The 26,113-nt window shown below is 49.2% G+C and overlaps 1 protein-coding gene across 2 annotated transcripts in view; it reads left to right on the top strand.

The window, feature by feature from the left end:
* E2F8 (E2F transcription factor 8) overlaps window positions 1–26,113 on the top strand; it is a 490,718-nt gene that overhangs the window by 415,251 nt on the left and 49,354 nt on the right. The window lies entirely within an intron of this gene.

Below are 26,113 nucleotides of genomic sequence, written 5' to 3'. Positions count from 1 at the left end.
ATCCAGTGGTCACTGCGCAGTATTGCATTTTCTTTTTCGTAGTCGAAAAGGGGACGTCGACAAGGCGTGTCTGTAACACTATCCCTATAGTGACGTGCAGTGTACCCACAATCCCTCACGCATCGAGGTCCCTCAGATTGTTTTTTTCCGCCCAGATATTGGTCGCCTGTACGCAGAGCTCCTCGAGAGACATTGCAAAAAACTTTTTCGACCTTTGGTCGTCCTTAACTTATATTATTACTTGCATCCCTCTTTCGACGTCGTAGCTGCGAAGCTGTTCACCGCCGATCAAGATCTCAGACGGCGGTGGCCTGGCCTCGACGGCCAAATACAGTAGGGAGAGTGGGATCGTGGGACATTTATTGTTTCTCTTTGAGAATGCCTTTCCCCTCCCTTTCCTTCGGGCTTGTTGTCACATGCAATCGGTTCCTCAGCTATGGAGCGGACACCCTTTAGGTTTTGCCCGCGTTGCAAAGGCAAGTTTACTTGGAAAGACCAGCATAAAAGGTGTAACCCTTGCTTGCCCCTCGACCATAAAAAAGACGGCTGTGTGGCCTGTCAGCTCCTTAAATCGAAGACTTTAAAAGACTGTAGGGTCAAAAGGTGGGCAGCCTACGCCATGTCTAGGTCTGATTCATCACCCGCCGCCGAAAGTGACGAGGAATGTGAAAACCCGACGTCCGTTTCGGAAGTCATAGACCTCTCTAAGGAGCGTTCACGCTCCTAGTCTGTCCCCGGCCCCGACAAGCTCGGCTCACGCCCTGCTTATGGGGATGAACACCCCGGCGACAAGGACGCACACAGAAAACACTCCCATAAACGCACAACCCACGGCTCTTCCTCGTCGAAGACGAAGAGGGCATTAGCGCCAACGGAGACGCAGGTCCTACCGGCGGCCTCCTCAGACCGTAAGAGTCTGAAGCCCCCCTCGCAAACACGACTAGCGACTGGGCTACCCCCAGATAAGGGCGCTATCACTAAACTGCCAGACGACGCGCACCGTCAGAGAGCGCCCGTCGGCGTAGAGCAAGCGCCGCCTGTAACGTCGACGCCGGAGGTACCCTCGACGGACAGTTTAGTTGTCATGAGCCTGGCGCAGATTTCCACCGATAGCCAGAGACGGACGGCGAAAGAAACGTCGATGACTGCTCATAAAGCCCGGGAGATGCCGAAAAGGTCAGAAGGAAGGCAGGAACCGCCCACCTCCGTCGAGAGGGACTCCTAGCCTACCAGAAGGCTTTTCAGAAGGCGAGGGGAACCTCTCTTCGACGTTATGGGATAGGTCAAAGCGTTTTCTAAAGGAAGGCCCTCCCTCCATCGCCCCCCCGCCACCCCCCCACCCCCCCGTCCGCTCTGGGGTACCTCACGAAACCCTAGAGAGACTCCAGTTCTGTATGGACAAAATGGAAAGGTTTATGGAGACTCAGAACCTTCCAACACCCAAGAGAATAAGAGGGACCTCAGGAGGATCCCAGGGCCAAGTACCCCAGGCTGTTTGATCCCCCCCCCCCCAAGAGGATGTAGATTTATGACCTCACTGGAGAGGACCCCCACTTTCAGGAGGATGATGAATTCCTAGGCAATGAAGGGGAACAAAACCTAGAGGAGGAAGGTTTTGAAGACAACCCGGATATGGGTGATGGGGGGCTTCGGAGAAGACCCAGAAGAAGGTGCTTCACAGCCCTGGCAGTCCCCATCAGCGTTTTCAGACCCTGACGCCTTAAACATGTCCCCACCCAAAGACTCGCCTATTAGGAATACATCACCTATGGACGATCAACCTACCTTTAATGCACTTCTACGCAAGGCAGCAGCGCATTTCGAGATCGAGACCGGGGAAACTTCTCCTGACATCGACTTTGTAGAAAAGATCATTAAGGAGAAACCCCCTGTCAGCCAAACCATTCCCCTTCTCGCCTCAGTAAAGAGATGAATTATGCCTTCACTATCCACTCCCACGTTTCTCCATCGGACCCATTATACATCAGGGGCCACTCTGTACCAGACTCCTTAGTGGTGACAAATTCCAGAAAGAGAGCAGGGGTCCCGCTGTCAACTAGCGAGGCACCACCAGATAAAGAGGGTAAAAAATGGTATGCCCTAGGAAAGAGGATTACAGCCTCAGCTGCCTTTTCCGCAAGAATTGCCAACAACAACTCTTTGCTGGCAAGTTACGCAGATGCACAATGGAGCAAACTACATAAGGACATTGAGGAGGTACCGGAACCCCTATGTACTCGGCTTCTAGCCACGGTGACTGAAGGGCCCTTAGTCAACCAAAGCATCATTAAAAATACCCTGGATGCTGCAGAAACGGCTGGCCGTTCCCTAGTCCAAGGAATCCTCCTACAACGCCATGTATGGCTATGTAATTCAGGCTTTAAACCTGAAACACAAGCATCTCTAATTAACAAACCTATAGAAGATGCAAACCTCTTTGGTAAGGCGGTGGATGAGGCACTAGAGACCACAAAGAAAGAATTTGACACAATCAAAACACTAGACCAAATTTCAAAGCCTCCCAACAAACGTGGTTATGGCAGCAAATGCTTTTTTCAAGGCCAACGCCAGCAGCAATACTCTGCAGGTAACTGGTCCTCTAACCAAGGCACCAGTGGACAATATAACCAAAGAGGACAACGTTGTGGCAAGAGAAGAGGTCGGGGTCCCACCCCTAGAGGTTCCCAAGCCACCAACACCAAATGACTCAAAGATTCGGGTCCCCTCCCATGCTTCGCCGGTCGGGGCCGGTTAACATCCTTTCTTCCAGCATGGGAAGGTATAACATCAGACCGCTGGGTACTATCAACCATAGCCTGCGGTTACTGTATAGAATTCAACAGTTCCCCTACATACAGACCCCCAAGGGGACGACGCATGTCGCCAGAACACCTCGCCATCCTTCTTCAAGAAGTGGACCAACTACTAGAAAAAGGAGCTATAGAGGTTGTGCCTCTATCCCAGGTAATGGAAGGTATTTATTCAATGTACGTCCTTGTACCCAAAAAGGACTTAAACATGCGCCCTGTACTAGAACTGCGCCAAGCAAACACATTTGTCAAACCTCAAAAGTTTTGTATGGTGACTCTACAGTAGGTAATCCCCCTGCTTTCACAGGGAGATTACATGACAACACTGGACATGAAAGATGCATACTTTCATATTTTAATGTTGCCAGCGCACAGGAAATACCTCAGGTTCATGATAGAGGGAAAACACTACCAGTTCAGAGTGCTACCGTTCGCCGAGAGTATTCACGAAGGTAGTGGCAGCGGCCCACGTGCGCAGGTTGTCCATCCCGGTATACTTTTACCTCGGCGATTGGCTCATAACAGGGGATTCTTACGAAACATGCTTTTCAAATACCCAAAAGACTGTAGACCTTTTATTTCAACTGGGCTTCTCCATCAACGAGAAGATGTCCAGCTTAGACCCCAGCCAGATCAAACAATTCGTAGGGGCTCTAATTCGAACAAAGGACAGCCTTGTCTTCCCATCCAACGAGAGGGTCCAAAACATGCTGTTACAAATCCCTCAATATGTGGCCAGTCGAGAGGTGACGGTACTTAAAGCAATGCGCTTACTAGGAATGATGGCGTCATGTATTTATTTGGTACCTCACGCGCGCCTGCGCATGTGCCCAATGCAAGAGTGGCACAACAGCCAGTGTTGTCAGGCCAGCGGACAATGGGACAATCTAGTGGTGGTCTCGCAGGCCTTAGTTCTCTCGCTACGGTGGTGGTCTGTTGGTCTTTGATTTGTTCGTCATGTTGGTTCGTTCGGGTGAGTGTTTGCGAGGTATGGTGTTGGGTATAGGGACTTTTCTCTTCTGTCTGTGGTAGTTGTTTGATTTTGTTGATGGGGGTGTGTTTGCAGTTGTGGATCTGTGGTGGTGTTCAGTTGGGTTTGTTCTCGCTCCCATTTTCTTTCTCGTGGTCCTATTAGTTTTCTTGGAATTTCTGTGTTATTTGGCGGTAGGTTGTGGGGTTGATGTCAGTGTTTCTCCTTTTTGGTTTTTGTCTGGTTTGTCAGGGTCGGGTTCCTATGATCAAGGTGGATCAGCTAGGGGAATAGTTGGTAGCTGGTTTGTTAAATGAGGTAATTAAAATTCCAGCAAAAATATTGATAGAGATGGGTCAGTAGTACTTGCGGCAATACCTATCCTTCTCCTTCTTGTGAATTTCCACTATTGCCTTTCTAATATTCCCCTCATCCCTGCTGAATGTAAACGTGCTCTGAAGATGTTTGCTTATCCCCTTTCCCTTCATTTTCTACAATTCCATTTTGAAGGCCACTCAAACAGGGCGTCTTCCCATATTGCAATTAGCGTATACTATGCTCCACCTCTGCCTTTTGTCTATGCGTCTCCAGCAACTATTTCACTGGTATATCTTGAAAAAGGGATTTAAATGTGGCATCATCAATCTTTCTATTGCTCCTGTACAACTTTCCTCCTCCCCCAAACCCATGTCCCCCGCCCCTTCTTGGCACCCCAAGTTCATCCTCCCTGCTAAATGTTTCGATGGATTTTCAGAATCAACCCTAGGGGTGGATTCAAAGAGGCCAGTTTATTATGGTGAACAGGGAAGACACTGATGTCTAGCCAAACCTAGCAAAGGTAGAGTAGCAGAGCATTAAGGCTTAGACTCGGGAGCAGTGCGAGACTGGTTGAGGGCTACAATGAAGCGCACGCAAAGCGTTCCTACAATTCCAGTTAGACCGAAGAGTATATACTTCCTGTTAGGTATGTTTGTTTTAAAGTCAATTTGGGATTGGACTCTACAAGACTTATCCCTTGGTTTTAGGGCCCCAACTTAATAATAATATAGGCCTGTACTACCCAAGGTTGGTACTGTGGCAGAGCAGCCAGGCTCTTAGGAGGAAGAATGTGAGTTGTAAATCAGTACACAGAAATCAGAAAGTACATAGACCAAAAGAAACAATTACACACTTGTATTTATATAAAAAAATAGTAATTTATTTTATATATAGACAAGGTAGTTATAAACTAAAGGAATATTGTTTATACTAGCAACATGAAACGTATGTTTCGAGGGGATTGGGTCCTCCAACGTATTCCATATCTATGACAGTAATAACCACAGCTGTGCTGCTTCGGAAAATTTTCGGCTCCTGCGTCGATGCGCCGTCCTCGATGACCTCCGACGGCCGACGTCACCCGATGTGATAAGTAGGACGCACGACACCCGTAGGCTCAGTTCTGTTTTTTCCGCGAACGTGTTCGCTTTGTTAATCTCGGTACGCCTCGACTCTTTGGAGTTTCTGTTGTTCATCTCGGTTCTTCGAACCTGTTTGTGTACGATTTCATCGTGCAGATGTCTCTCTCGTCTTCCACACCGCGTCCGGGCTTTAAGAAGTGCGGGGACTGTGGGTCCCAGATGTCGGTCACGGACTCGCACAACGCCTGCCTCTGGTGCCTCGGGGAGGCCCATGACATGGATGACTGTCGACTGCCAGTCGCTCACGTCGAAAGCCTTGCGGGAGTGCAAGAAGAAGTTGTGGGTCGGTAAGGTGTCCAAGCCCCGGAAGTCGAGGTCTGCGTGGCTTTCGACGGACGACTCGAGGGGCGACTCCGCGTCGTCGGAAGTCCTGTGGGTCTCGGTCCCGGAGTCGGTCTCGTCACTCCTCTGCCTCTTCGAGACACTCCCGGAAGCGCCATCATCGGTCGCCTTCCCCGTCCTCATCCGAGGACTCCGCCCGTCGGCGGGTCGCTTACCCCACCAAGCATGCAACACCGCAGGAATGGGCATCCTTGGGGAAGAAAATGTTGGCGATTCTCGAATCGCAGGGCACTGGTCCGTCCGCGGCTCCGAGTGGGGTCGGTCGTGATCAGCCGAGAGACGCCGCTCGCACGCCTTTGGGCTCGGGTGGTCGTCGCGATTCGCGGGAAAGGTCCCGCTCGGACAAGGGTAATCGTTCTCTGCATGCCCGGTCCAGATCCCGTTCCTCGACGCGCTCGAGACCGCGTGAACCTGTGAAGTCTTCAAGGAAGACATCGACGCCTGTGGCGCCGAGGTTGTCGACGGACTCTCTCAAGGCTCTGCCTCCGAGGAATTCGTCGACGGCGTCCAGGATGTCGAGGGACACGCTCGGGGCTCCGCCTTCGAGGCCTGTGTCGATGCTTTTGACGCCGCGTCTGTCATCGACGCCGATTCTCTCGACGTCAGCGCCGATTCACTCGACTCCTTCAACGCCTTTCGGAGCTTTGTCGAAGGGGGTACCCCATGGCTCGGGGGAACCACCTAGGAAGGGTCTGGCCAAGGTCAAATGGCTTTGGTTCCAGTTCTGTGCCTTCTTACCGCCATCTGGAATTCATTTCAGAGGTGCATGAGGGCTCTGATGATGGCATGGTGCCTGACGAGATTCTCTCGGGCCATAGCCAGTTTAGGACCTGAGGCAGTCCCTGCATGATGCTAGTGGGCTGGACACCTCTCCGGAGGTGGAGTTTTGTAGGCCTGAGCCTGGCACTCATGCCGATTTTTCGTACCAGCGACTTATGTCACGGGTCTCCGAGTACTTATGATGGTCTGCTCCCCCAGGGGAGTTTGTTAAGGATGACCTTACGGATATCCTCGACATTGGTCCACCAACTGACCCCGTATGGCCATTCCATATGGCTCTGCAAAGAAGGGTGGCAGCGGCGTGGACTGCTTCGGAGAGTCTCCCGGCAGTGAGCAAGTCTTTGTCACGAAAATACTGCCCAGCCAGTAGTGACCCCTTCTACTTGTCCAAGCACCCTACTCCGGAGAGTTTGGTGGTGCAGGCGGCTACGGCCCCGGCAAAGCAGGCGTCGTACCCTACCATCCCTCCTGATAGGGACGACAAGCGCTTTGACGGCTGGGCGAAGAAAGTGTTTTCTGCAGGGGATATGGCGCTTCAGGCGGCCAACTCAATTTGTGCCTTGTCTCGTTTCACGCACATGCTGTGGAACTGTTTCCTTGGCGGCTGAACATATTCCCGAAGGGGATGAACGGGATGGTTTCCTTGCCATGGTTCAGGATGGCAAGGATGCTATGTGTGAGTCTGTTCAGTCGGGTTTGGACATGGCAGATTGTGTCAGCCGGTCCATGGCGGCGAGCACTGTGATACGCAGGTTTGCGTGGTTGCGGAAGTCGGGGTTTGCTCCTGATGTGCAGGCCAGGCTCCTCAACATGCCCTTTGATGGGGAACATCTTTTTGGCAGCAAGGCTGACGAGAGCCTTGAGAGGTTGCAGACCTCCAAAGCTGCAGCAAAGTCGTTGGGCGCTGCAGTTCGACAATCTCCGCCTTTTCGTCCTAGGGGACAGCAGTGGAGGGGTGGTTCCTTTTAGTTATTACTCACCCTTTGGTAAAGCGAGAGGAGCTGCCAGTCAAAGGGGCCACCGTAGGAGTGCCAGAGGTGGAAAACAGGGTACTCGAGGTGCTAAGGCCACTTGGGCTGTTGCCTCTTTGCCCTCGGGCAACGCTGCAGCCGCTTCAGCTCAGTCATGAGGCCACGTCCCATGGTTCGCCGGTTGGGGGGGGGGGGGGGGGAGGCTGGCGCAGTATCTTGCAGAGTGGCACGCCATTACTTCAGATGTGTGGGTCCTGGAGATCATAACCCACGGCTACTGTCTTCCTTTCCGGCAGAGGCCTCAAGACAATCCACCAGCGAATCTCTCTTTGAAGAGTCCGGATACGCTCCTTGCGCAGGAAATTCAATGCCTGCTGGAGAAAGGCGCCATAGAACTGGTGCCTGTAGCGGAGAGGAACAAGGGATGGTATTCCCCTTATTTTTTGATTTCCAAGAAAGACGGGGGATTGAGACCCATCATGGACTTGCGCGGTTTGAACAAACACCTCAGGAAGGACAAGTTCAAGAGGGTTACTCTCTCTCGTCCTCCAGGCCCTTCAACTTCAGCACTGGTTGGTGTCTCTCGACCTCAAGGACGCTTATTTTCATGTGCCGATCCATCCAAAGCACAAGAAGTACCTGAGGTTTGCGGTTGGTGACTCGCACTTTCAGTTTCGGGTCCTGCCGTTCGGATTGACCTCTGCCCCGAGGGTCTTCACCAAGCTCATGGTGGTGGTGGTGGCAGAGCATCTCAGGAAAGGGGGCATTCACATCTACCCCTCCCTGGACGATTGGTTGATCAGGGCACGCTCTCCCGAGCAAGTCCTGGATCATCTGTCGGTCACCTGCCGCTCCCTCCACAAGCTTGGCTTCTCCCTCAACTTGAAGTCCCATTTGATACCAACTCAGAGGCTCCAGTACATCGGAGCAGTGCTCGACACATCCCTGAGGCAGTGTTTTCCTCCCCAGGTGAGGGCTCATCACATTCAGCAGATGGTGCACAAGTTTCAACTTGCCCAGACTCTCCCAGCAATCGAGTTCTTGAGACTGCTCGGCCTCATGGCATCCTGCATTCTTCTGGTGCCAGAGGCCAGGTTGCGGATGAGATCTTTGCAATGGGCACTCAAGCTCCAGTGGTCTCAGTCCTCCGGCAGGATGTCCCACCCTGTTCAGGTGCCGTCTTCGGTCACCCAGGACCTTCTGTGGTGGGCCGTCGAAGGCCATCTGATGAGGGGGGCTCCATTTTGGCTGCCCTGGCCGGAGGTGACAATCATGAGGGACGCATCCCTCACGGGATGGGGAGCTCATGCCAACGAGTTTGACAGCGGTCGTTGGTCTCCGTCGGAGTCCAAACTCCATATCAATCTGTTGGAGCTGAGGGCTGTCAGGCTAGCCCTGAAGGCTTTTCTGCCGACTGTTTGACGAAAGAATGTCCTGATCCTGACGGACAACACGGTGGCCATGCACTACCTCAACAAAAAGGGGGGGCAGGGTCACTTCCTCTGTGCAGGGAGGCGATGCAGGTAGAGTTCTGGGCCATCCAGCAGGAAGTTTCGATCTCGGCAGTTCATCTGGCAGAAGACGAAAACGTGACGGCGGACGCTCTGAGCAGGCAGAGCACGATCTCTCACGAGTGGGAGCTGGCTCAGGAGATTCTCCTGGAGATCTTCGCCCTTTGGGGGACCCCTCAAGTGGATCTCTTCGCCTCTAGTGTCAACCGGAAGGGCAAGAGGTTCTGCTCGCGGGAATTTCCGCCAGAAGGAGCCTTAGGAGACGCGTTTGTGGTCAAGTGGTCATTCCCACTGCTATACGCGTTTCCTCCAGTCCCCGTCATCCCGCAAGTACTACGGAGGTTCGGTTCCCGGATGATCCTCATTGCACCGGCGTGGGCCCGGAGGACGTGGTAGCCGGACCTTCTCGACTTGTCCATCTGCCCTCCACGTCGTCTTCCCTACCGAGACGATCTGCTCTCACGGGAGGGGGGGGTCAGGTTCTCCATCCAGAGGTCAGATCCCTCAACCTTTACGCTTGGTTTCTGAAAGGTTGAGGTATATGGATTGGGACCTCCCTGAAGACGTGATGGAGGTGTTGCTCTCGGCCAGACGGCCGGCAACAAAGTCCCTGTACCATTGCCGTTGGCGTAAATTCTGCGACTGGTGCAGGGTAAAATATGTGGATCCTTTTGCATGTGACATCCCTATGGTTCTGTCTTTTTTGCTTTCTTTGGCCCACAGGGGCCTGCAAGTGGGTACCGTTAAAGGGTACCTGGCAGCGCTGTTCATATTTAAGCGCTCGTCTGAAGTGTGTTCCTATTTTAAAATTCCTTTAATTTCTCAGTTTCTGAAAGGGCTCACTAATGTGTTCCCTCCGTCACCTTTCCTGGTGCTTGGTTGGGATTTGAACCTTGTTCTTAAGTTTTTGATGCATGCTCCGTTTTAGCCTTTGCATTCCTGCCCTTTGAGGCTGTTGACTCTTAAAACTGTATTTTTGGTTGCGGTCACTTCCGCTCGCAGAGTGAGTTACAGGCACTTTCAGTTAAGCCACCCTTCGCTGTGTTTCATAAGGACAGGGTTGTCCTTAGAGTTCGTCCTTCCTTTCTTCCGAAGGTGGTGTCGGAATTTCATTTAGGCCAGAAGGTGGTTCTTCCGGCATTCTATCCTCCTCCACATCCTGGTAAGGAAGAGGAGAGGCTCCATAGGCTTGATCCTAGGAGAGCATTAAGCTTTTATATTTCACTCATGTCCCGGGTCAGAGTGGACGATCAGCTCTTCATTGGTTACGTTGGAAAGTGTTTGGGACAAGCTGTGACGAAACAGACTTTGTCTCGCTGGATTATTTTGGCTATCTCAGAGTGTTACCGCTTGTCGGGTAAGGACCCACCGGTCGGTTTACGGGCCCATTCTACCAGGGGTATGGCTGCCTCTACTGCCCTGCAGAGGAGTGTTCCTATTCGTAACATCTGTGATGCAGCCACCTGGGCACCGGTACATACTTTTTGTACGTCACTACTCCCTCGATTCCATCCGGGGGCAGGATCTGGCCTTTGGCAAGGCGGTCCTTTACTCCGCGATTTGATTGGGAATTCTAAATTGCTGTGGAGCGACACAAACAGCTTAAGGTAAGTTTACCAAGAGCCCCACAGTACCTTGAGACTGAAGATGATGTAGCTGGGTGCCTTCTCGGTGGACGGCTGCAAACCCGGTCTCTTCGTCCTTGGTTGTAGTGACGAAAGGCGGGACCCTGGATGGGCTCCTACAGCAGTAGTCGAGGGAGGGACTTGCCAGCAAAGAATTTGTGTTACTTCGATTCGTGGTTTTGACCCCTTTTTCTCAGCACCAAGAGCTAACTGTCACTGCCGGTTGGAATCTTCTTCTTTTCTCGGTCCTACCCTCTGGTGAGGGGACTCTGAGGAGAGGATTCTTTCTTCTAGAGGCCCACATGGATGGCATCGTAGTTCCAGCGAGATACGGCAAAGCAGTGCATTTCAAGGTGGTCAAGGTACCTTGGATATTGGGGTTCTACAGCCCAGGAAGGTCGCAGGACGTCGGGGGGCGGCTCTAATTGAGTGCCTTAAGGCTGGTTATGGCCACCAGGCAAGAGGAGGAAGTCGACCTTGGTGATGCTTCCCAGTCGATTCAAAAACAGGGTCAGTACAGCAACTGTACTTCAACAGTGCTTCTGCGGTTACTGGAGTAGTGCAGGCATCTCTGGTCGTCGTCATCTTCAGAGATTCAGTTCCAGTGGTCGAGTTAGCCTTCTGTCCTAAAAGCCTTGTCTTTTATGCAGGAACCCATTCATTCAGTCCTATGGACCTGCCAATCACCTGGAGGTGGCTGTCCTTGCAGGACAATCAGCCGTACAGTTCAAACTGGTTCCAGCCGGGTAACCTCAGACAAAGGCCAGAGATGTTTCGAGCTCCGCCCTCAGTTCCTGCTTCAGCAGACACTGGAGCCTTGAAGGGCTTCACAAAAGGGTCCTGCCAAAGGTAAAACTCAGAGGACCCACCCCCACCTGGAATGGTAGAAGAAAGGCCAAGAAGGAACACACAAATGAAAAATGGCGATAAGGGGAGACTTGTCAATTTTGGGCAAATGGTCACCCATGAGTGCTCTACTGCAGCTGTGAAAACAGCCTGTGACTAACTAACACAAACATGGTAGAAAAATGTATCCACTGCCACCATCCATTTAGGTATGTCTGTTACTGCAATTATAAAAGTTACAGGAGCAGTGGGAAAGGAATTAGTGTTGCCCCTCAGCGCTCCACATAGGTTGGGGTGTGCTAATGCCACAAAAAAACAAGATAAGATAAAAGTATACTGGTATCCTTGAGATCAGTAGTTCTCATGAAACAGTAATAACCTACCGACCTAGCAGCTTTATGCTGCGCATGTAATCCTGCGCATGTATGCAACCCACCTGATGTGACTATTTAACTCACCTGATGTGACCTGGCAGCTTTATGCTGCGCACGTAACTATGTATAAAACCAACTTAATGTGCCATAGCCCCTGTATGCTGCGCATGTAACCCTCTATGTAATCCACCTAATGGGCTTTATGCTGCGTTTATTTCTATATCCATAACCTCTTATAATGTAACCAGCGCCCGGATGCACACGGGCTACCTAACCTGAAGTCTAATGCTCAATATGTAGCACTTGTCAGCTACCTACCTGACTGATCTGCACTAGAATAATGAATATGTTTCCCCACATGATTGCATCCTACCTGACCTGACTGCAGCCCAGTGCTGAATGAATATGTATTTTACCTGTCTGCAAACCCCCATACCATGAAGCGTGGCTTGTCAGAATACATACCAACCAGACTATGGGCATCATTGCGGGTTGGGCAGAGTGGTAAAAATGCGGCGCTAACGCTATTACCGCCCCGCCCAATCCCAAGTTTGGGCGGACCTCGAAGCGATCGCCTCCAGCTTTGGGAAAGGAGTTAGTGTAGCCCCCTCAGCACTCCACATAAGGTGGGGCGTGCTGATCCCACAAAAAGAAAGGTAAGCAAGATAAAAGTATCCTACTATCCTTGAGAACAGTAGTTCTCATGAAAAAGTAATATGAAATAAAAAGGGAGTCCCATAGGGAGCTGTGTGCTGCAATAATTGGAGATGCCTGTAGGGAAATACTTGAATCAAAGCATAACTCCATTAAAAGTCAAAAGAATTATAGTAGGAGAAGAATGGGGTTCCTATATCGGAGGAAAATGAGTGAGTGGTAAAAAGTCCCACTCATTCAGTAGAATAAAGCACAAAATCCCAGAAGTCCAGCAAAGGTGGTGGGGATCTCTGGGGTGTGGGGAATTGGCACAAGAAATTAACATTCTCCCTAACACTTGTTTGTTAGGCCTTCAAGATGCACTCTAAGCAATGAAAACATCTGGTAAGTATTATCACACATCTATTATCATATGCATATTCACCATTGGGGAGGTTCTACTAACATAACAGCAACACTTTACCTTTAGAAACAGTTATGCAATAGTGCCTAGAGTCATGATCAATACTATCAGTAACTGTGTATAGTAAAGCAAATGAGAAAAATAGAACAGTATTGTGGAACCAGTTTAGAGAGATAAGTACATTGGAGAGAACACAAAACCTAAGACAAGGTCCCTGGTACTTGTGCCCAAAATTCTCAAGTTCCACAGTTTGAGAATATATGTTCCAGAAGATTAATGAAAAGGGATGTTGAGTTCTTAAAAGGTTCTCTCCCAATCTCACTGCTCCATGGGAAGCCCGGGGCTGGGTCCACTGGGCCTACTTCTGTGCTGTGTCCGGTGGAGGGAGGTACAGAGGTCACTTTCAGAATCAGGGTTTTATTCTGGCTAGTCCATGGTTCCAGGCTCTAGTGACACGGTTCTGAAGACTGGACAGCTGGACACCCATGGCACGATAGGATTCAGACTTCCACGGGACAGCGGACCTCTAGGACACGATAAAGATGGTTTACAGCAGGAGTTGCCATGATCAGGCGGCAACAGGCGATCCTTGTGGTGCGAACAAAGGAGCAAACTGCACTTCTCTTTGGTCAGAAAGGATGGAGCATGTAGACAACCTGATGATCCGCAGAGTTCCAAGGATGCGCTCTGAACGGCGACGGCTGCAGCTGAGGTGTAGGAGAAAGCTGGTCAGTCCAGCCCTCTACTGCGCTACCTAATTGGAATTATTGGTGGTGGTCTGAGTGGTCTCATTGTAGCCCTAGACCACTTGCAGCCCTTCTGAGACCAAGTCTTACCGCTCTCCTACTTTACCTTGATTAGGTTTGGCTATTCTCAGTGTCTCCCTGTCCACCATAATAGGGCTGCCTTCCACAATCCACCCCCACGGTTGTTTTTCACAATCACAACCCACCTCAGTTGTCTCAAGAAGTATCATGCCACATTAAAGCTGGCTTGTCCAGCAGTTGGAATATAAACACTTTTACATACTTTCTAACTCTGCACTTAAATGCATCAACCCCCCAAGAGCTAGAAGTACATAAGCTTCACCTTTTTTGGGCACTTCATTGAAGGTGCTAATTGTTAGGGGTATCGGACATCCATGCCTCCAATTGATATTTTCTCTTGCACTTGCTTCATCTTTGAAATTACCATCAGCCGGGCTTGGACCTTAAAAACCATGCCCACAAAGCGCTGGGTGCATTAATCACACCCATGGCACCACAAAGTGGTGCCACACTAGATATAAATGGTGCCATTTACTAAAATTAGTTTGAAAAGGGCTTGTGATTTAAAAGGCCTGTGGCAAGTGTTTGAGGATAATGTAAGTCAGACATCCATGACTGTTGTATGTGGTGTCTGTCCATCATGACAGAAATAATTGAGACTTTTTGCCAGAATTGAGTCTCTGTACTCAAGGGAGAAAAAGCTGTAGATGTCCCAAGTGACAAGCCTGCTGCTGGATGTGTGGTAATAGGGGTCAGTGGAGCCAGAGCAGACTCTTTGAGAGGGACTCCAGCCGGAATCCTTCAGTTAGGTCCAGCCATGAGCACTGTAAGAGATCCCAATCTAGCAGTGTCATTTTGTCCTCCAGGCATGCTTATGGATATTGTGGGAATATTCTAGCAATTCCACTGAATAGGTGTTAAGGTGCAGAAAAGTGAGGGCCATTATAGAGCCGCAGTGTGCCTGGGGTACCTATAGCAAAATTGTCATTGAGAGATGCAGAATCCTTTGGCCGGGAGATGCTGGGAAAACTCACTGCCTGCTCTGACAGCGTTCAGCTGTGTCGTGAGCCCCCCATGTACTAAATCATCGGAAGCTGTTATTAGGCTTGGCCTCTGGTATTCAACAGGCTTTCCAATGTCACCAGCACCTGATATGCTGCAGGGTGTCTATTTGGAGCTGGTACTGGCATCCAATAAGATGCCGGGTTACCTGGGGGTCTGCGTTTCGAAGCAGTGACTCACGTGTGGAATTGTGAGAAAAGGTTGATTCCTTGCTGAACATTTCGCTTGATAATTACAGATGATCGGGAGGATTCTCTAGGGCAGAATAATAATTTGGGGATTGCAGGATGGTGTTGAGAGTGCAGGACATGCAGGGTGCAAGTGGATTTGGCACCTTCCAGAGAGGCTGCTAAAGAAACTGGTGTCTTTGGGGCTAAATGGCAAATTTGCTTCCTACATGGGCTTGATGAGTCGGGCATTGAAGTTGCTCGATATTAAGGTGCACACACAGTGGGCCATACAAATCCGGGTGAAGTTTCTGACATTTTTCAGGGGGGTGGGGAGGTCTAAGGAACACCAGCCCTTCCTGCCTTTTAGGGCGTGTCTGTTAAACTAGGCTCACACATCAATTTCATATGTTGAGAAACAGTTTCATTGCTGTCTTACTAGACAAAAAAAGCACTGCAACGTCCATCTGTCGGGAACACTGACCACAGTAACCTAACCAACCCACTTTATAGGTCGCCTAGCCACAACTTAACAACATTCCAGAAAACATCACTGAGTCTTCCAGCAGAAACATCCTACCTCCCGCCAGCACAATTCATCCTTTCGTTAGTCTCCAGGCCTTTCCGGATATCCACTTCCAGTCCTTGTGTCATGTGATTACTTCCAGTCTTGCGCTTCCCAACGAGGGGTGTTAGCGTCCCTGCCATTGTGACAAAATTCTTGCTCTCTGATCAGATCATTGTTGATGCCAGACTAATCCAGAATGCGCAGTCAGATGGGCAGAAAATACCTTGGCACGAATTGTTGCTGAACAGCACCTTTCCAGTCCTTTCCGTCACGCAAGAGGCCACTGTAAAACTAGCTAGGGCAAATCAAATCTCAAAGCATTGGAACCCCCACAAAGTCCGCTAGGTATGAGGGGGGGGGATTATCTTAAGGGTTTTGCTGCTAACATGATGACGCTATGGTGTGTGGCCTGAACTTTATATCCATTTAGGTGTTGCGTTTTATTTTTTTTTTTTTTTTTTTTAAATCAATTTGTTTTGCATTTTTTCTCCATCACTCTGGCCTTATGCTTTTTAGTGCAATCAACTTTGAGCAAGATAATACGGCTTTTTAGTTTTTAGTACAAGCAACTTTGAGCAAGATAATATGGCCTTTTGCTTTTTAGTGCAATCAACTTTGGCAAGATAATAGGAAAACTTTATAATATTGCAATCCTTCCGAACTGGTCCCTCATACTGTTACAAGAGGAGGTTTCATGGCAACCAGGCCTATGTGGCCATATCTTTAATTATATACATTTCAGTGTTCATTTTGGTATTAATTTCTTCATCTAACTCATTGGCTTCATAAACGAAATCCAGTAAAACGGCAGGATAGAACATTTGATCATTTTAAAACTTCATGGGGTCTGGAGTCGCTAAGATTTATAGTGTTCCCGGTTTTCCTACGCCTACAACATAGCACACCTGTCCGGAGAACAGTATCAAACTCAAGGCGGTGGTTGCCCATGGTTTTACTTTAGCACTATGAGTAAATCTACTATATATGAGAGGGTGCACAAGGTGGCTTACGTGAGTGCTACCAGAAATGTGTGTTTCTCTTTATTGAAAATAGCGTCCAATATATGCAACTCCCTTTTTCATGTTTTGTTTGTACCTGTGGCAACAATTCTATAATCTTATCACACATATAAAGGACTAAAACAGTGCAATTCTGTTCAAACTCTGGCTCTAGGCTTACCATCGTGGCTCTTTCCACCGGCTGGAAATAATTATGTACTAGTCTTGCAGAGAGAATGAATACCACACCGTCTATGTGCAACTTTGATTGGCCTGAAATATAACTTATCTTGAAGAGTAGTACCTTGCGCATAATACTCCCTTCATATCTGCCTCCCCACTGATTGGAGCTGACCTCTTGCTAGCTTACTAAACATTGCAGCTGTGGAGGCCATAAAAACAATTTGTGCCTGTTCCTATCCACAGGTCCAGGGTGGTTCCTGGACCAATAGTCGGATAGTGAGCAGAGCTTCTGGAAGGTTTCGGCTCCCTTCACCAGCGTTGAATCCTTCATAGATTCACATGCTGTGAATATTCCTCGGCCTAGGAATCCTTGGTAACATTTTGATTCCCCTTGCCCAAGACAAGAAGAACCTAACTTTTGTACCCTAACGCCCTTGTTATGGGTGTTTTGGTCCCCACCCATGGTACCTCGAGTAGCCCTAGAGTAGACACTCCTCTTCCCCTCCGGTTCTAACCACGTGTTCAGCTGAGGGAATCCTCTGGTTTTCCACAGTCAGAGGTTTTAGGTTCAAATCTTCACAATAACAATTTAAAAAGAAAAGCACTTTCTCTATACAAGATTAAGTACACTGTTCAAGGTGTGGAATTTTTCTGGGGATGGTGGGCAAAAGGAGACCCCTTTTTAAGCCCTGTGCCACTTGTGGACTAAAAAAATGTGTATGAGGGTGGGGGGGGGATAAGCACTCAGATTGCATATACTGGCTTTACCTCCACCGCCACACTATTGAAAGCTGGACTCTGTCGAGGCCTTAGCTCCAAGACTCTCAAAGATGGAAATGGAAGGCTTGTCTGCTGGCTGAACGAGGGGAACTAACCTGAATACCCCTCTGATGGCGAGTCGACCAATAGCCTGGCAGCTCCAGCGGGGAAACGACTGTTGTCGAGGGGAAAGGGCCAGATCGGAAGAACGGTCGGTGAAGAAGACAAGCACGCTACGAGCAGTCAGAATAACAAAGGGGGTGGGGCCATCATCGTTGCCGCCTGTAGAAAGCCAGTCGTCACCGGAGCGGAGGTCAGCAACAGAAGGCGGCAAATTAACGCCAGAACTTAAACACAAACATAAATCAAGGTCAGTGAGAGAGGGGGCAAGGCATTATCAACTGAACAGGGCCTGCCAAGGCGCACAAGCACCCCAACCCCCGAGAAGGAGTGGCAAGTCGGCCTGGCGACAAAGCATCGGGTGCCTGACCCTTCGACAAAGCCACATAAAACGCCCTCGCCGACATCTCACAAATCCAGCTCGTCCACGACACTCCACAAAACTGGCTCCTCTATGACATGCCATAAAGCGGACTCGTTGGCGAAACAGGCCTTAAATAAAGACCACACAACCACAGCCCTGTCACCTCGGCCTACGACATCGGCAGCGGGGAAAGACACACCCCCGGGTCCCAAGAAACCACAGGAGGAGGGCCAGTCTACGACCGCCCCATCGACAGGAAGACAGAAACTGCCTCAGGAGATGTAGCCTCGAAATCCAGGTCAATTTCTCTGTGCCCCTCCCCACAAACATCCCTGGTGCTTCGACCAATACACAGGGGCAGGAGTGTCACCAACCCTAATCTCTCCATCACGCAAAAGGAGCCGTACCGTTTCACCAACAACCTGGTTGGTGCCGAAAGAAGGGGAACTAACAGACGTGGATGAACCCTGCAACACTACATCCTCGTCAACCACTCCGAGGAGGGACGATGATTGGGGCACAGATTTACCACAAGAGTTTCCACCGGACGAGAAATCTGCAAAGCCATCTCGCCCTGACAACATCGCAGGGTTCCATTCTACGGTCATGAGGGCGTGCAAGGAGTTCTGCTTCTGAGGATGAGAAGGAATGCTTTTTATTTGACCATATGTGTAAGAGGAGAAAAGCAATGGTCTGAGTTCCCATCCTCAACCATGTCTGGCAAGAATGACTTAAAACAATGAAACGACCATTCAAGATTCCAAATGGTCAGACGACTGGGAGGACAAAGTGTCCTTATATGCAGACGACCTGTTGGTGTATTTAAGGAACCCACAGGAAGCCTGCCCCATTATGATGCAACTATTAAACAGATATAGCTTGTTTAGCGGTCTTCGTGTCAACTGGTCAAAATCCATCCTATTCCCGCTGAAGCATGCAGAAAACAGTGCCAGATGAATGCCCTTTCCGCGCTGTGAGAGATCAATTTAAATACCTGGGCATACAAATTACGAATAACCTTTCGGATTATGTAGCCAAAAACTTACACCCAGTGTCAATGAGGTTCAAAGAAGACGTCCGCCACTGGATGTCCCTGCCCCTAACTCTACTGGGACGTGCTGCGCTTTTTAAAATGATAGCCCTCACCCGTTTTCTCTACATATTACAAAATGCCCCATTATCCATAGCACCCAGTGAATTCCAGAAAATAGACCGGACACTCAGGCAATTATTATGGAAAGGGGGTCACCCGCGTTTAGCACTCAATACCCTACAAAGGTCCATATGGGAGGGCGAAATTGGACTACCCCCCGCCCCCCCCCACTCCCCCCCCCTGCCCCACCCGTCGACTGCAATCTTACTACTGGGCCAGTCAACTGGCAACAGTAAACGACAAACTTCACGGAGACATTGAAATGCCACACAACAAAATACAGGACCCCACCGCAAGAAAGACCTATCCTGAAATACCTTTATTGCAAGAAAGACCGCCATGCTATCCTGTCCATGCGATCACACACAATCCAGGTATGGTCAGACATACATAAATACCTAGAATGGGACAAAAAACTAACATCAGCACAACCACTGTGGAACAACAAGCAGCTCCCAGAAGTGAGTAAGTTACCCAAATGGCAGGTTTGGTCTCAATTAGGCATCACGAAAATCCGGGATGTAGTGAATGTAAACGGAATAATTCCATTTGCAGATCGAACCACTACGTTTGCACTCCCCTCTTTCCCCCCCCCCCCCCCAAATGAACATTATCATTATACACAACTTACACACGCACTGCAAGTCCACCTTCCCGAAATGTCCAACATGCCTGACTACACCCCACTGGAGCGCAATCTACTCCCAGCAATGATTAAACAAAAAGTCACATCTACCATGTATAGTGTCATAACCTCCTTCGCTACCAAAGAATTATCAGGTTTAAAATCCAAATGGGAAAGGGACGTGGGCGCGATACTCCCAGAAGAATGGATAACCGCACTGATGTTCCCCAGGGAATCGACCATCTCCTCCAGACTCAGACTAATCCAACTGAAGATTCTGCACAAAATCTACTATCCAAGGGTAGCATTATTCAAATGGGGAAGAACTGCCAACTCATCCTGTCTGAGGTGCAAAAGTGAAAAGGGTACCTATTACCACATACTCTGGGAATGCACCATTATCCAACATTACTGGAGAGGTGCTGTGACGAACTGTCAAGGGTAATGGGTAAAACGGTCCACAGAAACCCCAAGCAGCTGCTACTAGGGATAGAAGATATTGAGCTATCAAGACATGAAAAACTATTCCTATCTACTCCCACTGCACTAATCAAGAGAAATATAGCGCAGCTCTGGGGCTCTGAACTGGCACCGTGCTATACACAATGGACCACAGATGTGAACATTTGGGAAAAAAGAGGCTACACAGCCAGGGGGGTTGCCCAGAAAAAGCAGTGAAAATATGGCAAAAGTGGGAGGATGCACACTGACAGAACATTAATACTGCTGGCTTGTACTGCTACCCGAGGACATGCATAGGGAATCGAACTCACGAGATAGTAACACATCAAACAGAATTAGAAGTGTCCAGAGACTCCACCGACCTGGTGAAATGGTGTTCATTCATTGTTAGGTGGGAGAGGGAAGTAAATGCTACCTTGCTGCGCAAGGCTGTATGTTCTATGTCTCCCTTCCTCCCCCTTCTCCTCTTCCCTTTTCCTTTCTTCCATGTTATTTAAAACAATAAAATGTTTTATTAAAAAAAAAAAACCCATTCAAGATTCCACTGGTGAAAGGCCGTCTCGACAAAGTACAACCCACCAGAAAATGCACCAAAATGTCTCGCTTCCCAGCTATCTCTCGAGTCAGTGGTATCCCCGGTGGCAAGCTGCAAAGCAGAATCTGAAAAACAAAAAATTTGCTATACCACCGGACTACGAAGGGCGAAAGCAGGAAGCTATCGGTAAGAAGGTCTTGGCAATTGGAGCCATGACAGTTAAAGCATCCAACTCTCTAGGCATCCTACACCAATCCTGGAGCATCTCCCAGAGGAGAAGCGTAAGGAGGCAAAGGCAATCCTGAAGGAAGGAGAAGAATCCTCAAACCTGAGTATTAACATGGCGGTGGACCTGGCGGAAACAGGCTTTGAACAAGTGGCCAACGGAGTGGTCCTAAGAAGACCAGCGTGGCTCCCGTATATAGATTTTCCGACCTGATGTCCACCATAAAGTAGTAGACCTGCCCTTTCAGTAGAGGGATGAGCTGTTCGGACCCAATATCAATGAAGCTCTAAAAACAATTGTAACGGACACCAACACAGTCTGGTCATTAACATCCCTACAGAACCATCAACCTTTACGTCTTCATGGGAACAGCCGGCAGAACATCCATGTCCTCATCCAACAAGGGATGTCCATACTCGAGAGGCTCAGCATATTACTCCCAAGGGTACAAGAGGGCTTACCAGGGGTATCACAAATTAAAAGGCTTTCGACAAAATCGGCACCGCAAGCAGCCCTCCGGATCCCAAAGCCCTCCCCTATGGCGCCCTGGGAGGGAAATAACAAAGGACAAATGGGTGCTGGATGTGGTAGTATACAGCACCTATAGGAGTTCAAACAAACGCCCCCTCCCATACCTCAAATCACCAACGACAGGCACACAAGACCGTACTCCTACGTTTAGTGCAGCTCATGCTGCAAAAAAGGACCATAAAGTCCCCAGGGACCAAAGGCGAAAGGGAGTGTACTCCCGATACTTCGTCGTCCGCAAACCGGATGGAAAATTCAGGCCCATTCTAGACCTAAGGAGGTTGATCAAATTTATAAAGCGCCAAAAGTTCACTCTGATTGCTTTACAGCAGGTCATAGAAGCAATGCAGCACCACGACTAGCTTGCGTCCCTGGATTTTGCATACTTTAACGTACCCATCCACACAGGGCACCAGAAATACCTCTGGTTTGTGGTTGGAAAATCGCACTACCAGTACATGGTCCCGTCATTCGAACTGAAGTCTGCTCTGTGCACCTTCACAAAGTGCCTGGCGCCAATGGCAGCCAGCCTGCGTAGACAGGGGCACCACTTCAATCCTTATTTAGACTGGTTGGTGCAATCCCCATCCAGGGAGGGGGCCCAGACTTCTATAGTGACAACAGTAGGCCTATTACAAACATTGGGCTTCGCCATCAACTACAATAAATCCTTCTTGCAGCCATCCAGGAGGCTCATATTCCTAGGACCGACACAGTAAATACCCTCGCGTTTCTAATAAAGACGTTCGAACCAAACAAAGTGAAAACAGTGCGACAATGCATGCAGCTGCTCGGGCGATGGCATTGTGCATACCGCTGGTCCCGCACTGCAGACTTCATATGAGACTGCTACAAGAGTTCGGACACGGGAGCACCGTTGCTAACAGTGCAGGTGCTCCCGTTGAAACACTGCGGGCGGGTGCCCTCCCTCCTAGCAGGTCTGACCTGCCTGGCGGGACTGAGTTTTAGTGTGGCAGTCCGGAAACAACGGTGCAGGTAAGCTTACGTGCACCGTTGTTTCCGGACCGGCACACTTATGAGGCCCAATGTATGCAGGGGGAAGAAGTTTCAGGATCCTACACCCGACAAAACTCTGGTTATGGATGCCTCCCTCCAGGGGCGGGGCACTCACGTGGACAAACTACAAATCTAGGGGCTATGGACGCCCCGGGAGGTGTACTCTAACTCAGAGTAGCTTGGTGGGCACTCAAATCATTCCTCCCGATACTGGAGAACCAAACGGTTGATGTCCTCAGACAACACCACCTCAATGTATTCTGTGAAAGCAAGGCGGAACGAGATCCAGGACATTGTCCAAGGAAGCACAACTGACATGGCACTGGGCCATTGCCCACAGGTTCAACATTCAGGCATTCCACCTTCCGGGGATACAGAATTGGATGGCGGGTCGCCTCAGCGGACACATATCCCAGAACCACGAATGTGAGCTCGATTCCTCGACGCTGCAATTGCTGTTCCAATGCTGGTGTCGACCAATGGTAGACCTATTTGCAACAATTCACGGCAAAAAGTGTGCTAGGTATGCCCCAAAAGGGCTAACTAGGAAACTTGTTCGCTTTTCCACGAGACGGCATCTTTGCGTATGTGTTCCCGCCATTCCCGATCCTGTGCAGAACAATACAGACGATCAAGCAGCACTCCTGCAAGATGATCCTAATTGCTTCAGACTAGCCTCGCCAGGCCTTGTACTGCAATGTGGTTCAGCTCTCCAGGGAAAAACCCATCCGACTCAGGAATCAACCAGACATCACACAAGGCAATGGGAACATTCTGCACCACGGCCTACAATCGGTTCACCTGCCGGCTTTGCTCCCAACTTTGCGGAGTTCAGAAGCCTGAACATATCACAAAAATGGCAGCGGCGAGAGCTCCCGCCACTAACAAATCATGTTGCCTGTAGTGGAAGCGATTTTGCAAATGGTGCAAAACCCAACGCCAGCAACATTAAGAAGGGCTGAACCCATTCCGGGTGACGCCAGAGGAGGTACTACCATACCTCCTAGGCCTGGCCAAACAAGGTCTTGCCCACAACTACATTAAAGTGCACTTGGCTGCCATCTATGAGTACACCAGACGCAAAAAAAGCTTGTCCATCTACGGGCGCAGACTCGTAAAATAATTCCTCAAAGCCCTTTTCAGAGGTTTTCTACCAGTAAGACAGATATCGCCAGAATAGAGCCTCAACAGTGTGCTCTCGGGGCACATGAAGAAACAGTTTGAACATATGGCATTCGCGCCACTGGGATACGTGTCGTGGCAAGTCGCCTTCCTCGTGACGATTACGTCAGCGGATGTCATAGCTGCAAGCCCCCACAATCGACCAACCGTACTTGCAGTGCCAAAAGGCCAGTGTACTTCTCATGACAAACCCACGATTCGTTCCCAAAGTACCTCAAGCGAGCATTGAAATACTACATTGACAGGACACAGTCCTTCAGGAAATCAATGCAACTTTTCGTAGCGTATGGCCCGACTAATAAAGGCAATGCCTTATCGAAACAAAGCATAGCAAGGTGGATCTTGTCGGCCATTGTTTTCTCCCATGCACATTCAATGAGTTACAGCGGCTTCGGCAGCAAAGTAGTCAAGGGGGGGGGGGATTGTCCTGATCACAGACATCTGCCAAGCGGCCACCTGGTCAGTGCCAGATACTTTCACGGGGCACTACTGCCTGGAAAAGCAGCATGCCGAAGAGAGCAGTCCTACAGCGCCTGTTCCAATGAGGTCTGATCCTATGGATGTGTGCTGGGTGGTTTTTACCTGCATGTCTCTCCAGTGTCTGTATACTGCTACATAGTCTATTCACAGCATGTGAATCTATGAAAGATCCAATGCTCATGAAGGAGAATGTTTCTTACCTGTAACTACTGTTTTCCAGCATTGGTATCTTTCATAGATTAACATGCGCCCTCCTTCCACCCCTTTAGGTAAAACCACTCACACCCCAGGGACATCTGGTACCACAGGGTCCAAATTGGAGGGGAAGAGGGTCTAGTCTAGGGCTACTCGATATCCCATAAGGGGGGACCAAAAACACCCATAACAAGGGTGTTAGGCTACAAAATGTAGGTTCCTCTTGCCTAGGGCAAAGGGAATTAAAATATAACCAAGGATTCCCAGTCTGACGATGGGGAATATTCACAGCATGTGAATCTATGGAAGATACCAATGCTGGAGAACAGGAGCTACAGGTAAGAAACATTTGCCATACTGCATGATGAGCTACGTAGTTGCAGTATGCCCGTAGACCTGGTACAATCTTTCTCATCGAAGCCCACACACCAGCAACTGGACCCTTAGCTTTAAAGGTATAGCAGCCCTTGGTATCTCCAGCCACTATACATTTTCCTGCATGGTGAAAGATCTTCTGGGATACTGGAATCTTCACCAAGTTGCTGTGGCCAGGTCTGATGTTTCACATTTTCTCTGATATTCACAAGCTGACTGCCTGTGCGGAAGTGCAAGTCTTCTTGATTATATTCGCATTCCATTGGTGTTTCCAATTTGTGATGTTCCAAATGAGTTGTAAGTATTTCTCGAATAGCCGAGCTCAGAGCAGATCTGACCCGTAATTCACCCACATTAGCATCGGTTTGTGGGCTGTGCCCCAGTAATAAGCCCAGTTTCCTGTTCAAGACGACCAAAGCAGTCACTTACAGCCTGGCCCCTGTACAAACTCCATCCATGTTGCAAGGGCTAGGTTTTCCCCATCCCACACTTTGTCAGAAACTTCCCTTACCTCTCCTAGACATCAGTACTGGATGCTGTTTCGCAAATCTGATTAATGCTCTTCTTGTGCGATTGGGAAATAAGGATGTTGCCAGAAACCCAGTCACATGCAATGAACAGAAGACAGTACCTAATGTGGCATTTACAGCAGCAGCTCTCATTAACTGGATCATACCAAATAGATTGGGAATTTATTCAGGTCGCACTGTGAAACTCTAAATCATTCATTACATGAGATACAGAAGGCATAGTCCTTATCAACCTTATGAAACAAAACAAATGTGACTCATTGACGCACAACCAATTTGTTGGTGTTCTATTTTGTGAATTCATATAGGTCACCAGATGGCAATAAATATCATTGTATGGACTAATGTATTAACATTCTTCATTTCTTTCCTGCCTGTATTGCACATTCCTATTGCCACAAATTGCTGCCCCTCTGAGAACCTTATTCTCCTGTGTATCATCCAGCTACTTGAATGATATGTCCCACTCGTATGCATTTACAGTTCGGTTCTCATAGCATAGCAATTGCCTCTTTGTGCTGACCGCGATCTTCAAAATATAGGTTTGACAGACGAGAAGCAAGTAGAATAGATGTGTGAAAGCTTTGGCCAGCTTATTTGCCACCCTCAGTCCCAGGACCTACTCAGATTTCAGTTCCACCCTGCCATGTCATCCCGTACCTACACTTATACCAGGGCCAGGATTGTACTTATGAAGTTGTTTCTTAATTGGCAAGACTCTGCTACCTGCCAGAGCCATGTGGAGTTGGTGACAGTTTGTCCTTGTTCTGAGGAAACAGTGCATACCAGAATCCCAAAACTATGGGGTTTGGACAGTTTGTCTCATTAGTGTGCAACGCCCTGCTTAGAGTGGAAAGTGTGCACCTGGGTGGAGATGTACCGCACCTTAACTGTTCCTGTGACCAACAAAACCTGAAATGGACCCCATCATTCAAGTGCCCGAGCAGTCTTCAGCTGAAATTGCATCTCCATTCTAGAGTGACTGACAGGCCTCTTCTGGCTTCTAGCACAAACACTAAACAGTGAAATTCAAGCTTTTACAGTACTTCCTGGCATGCACATTTCTAACAG

The sequence above is a fragment of the Ambystoma mexicanum genome, chromosome 11 (assembly GCF_040938575.1).
Source record: "Ambystoma mexicanum isolate Mex_15411 chromosome 11, UKY_AmexF1_1, whole genome shotgun sequence".
Lineage (NCBI taxonomy): Eukaryota > Metazoa > Chordata > Amphibia > Caudata > Ambystomatidae > Ambystoma > Ambystoma mexicanum.
This window is presented reverse-complemented; position numbering and strand designations above follow the sequence as displayed.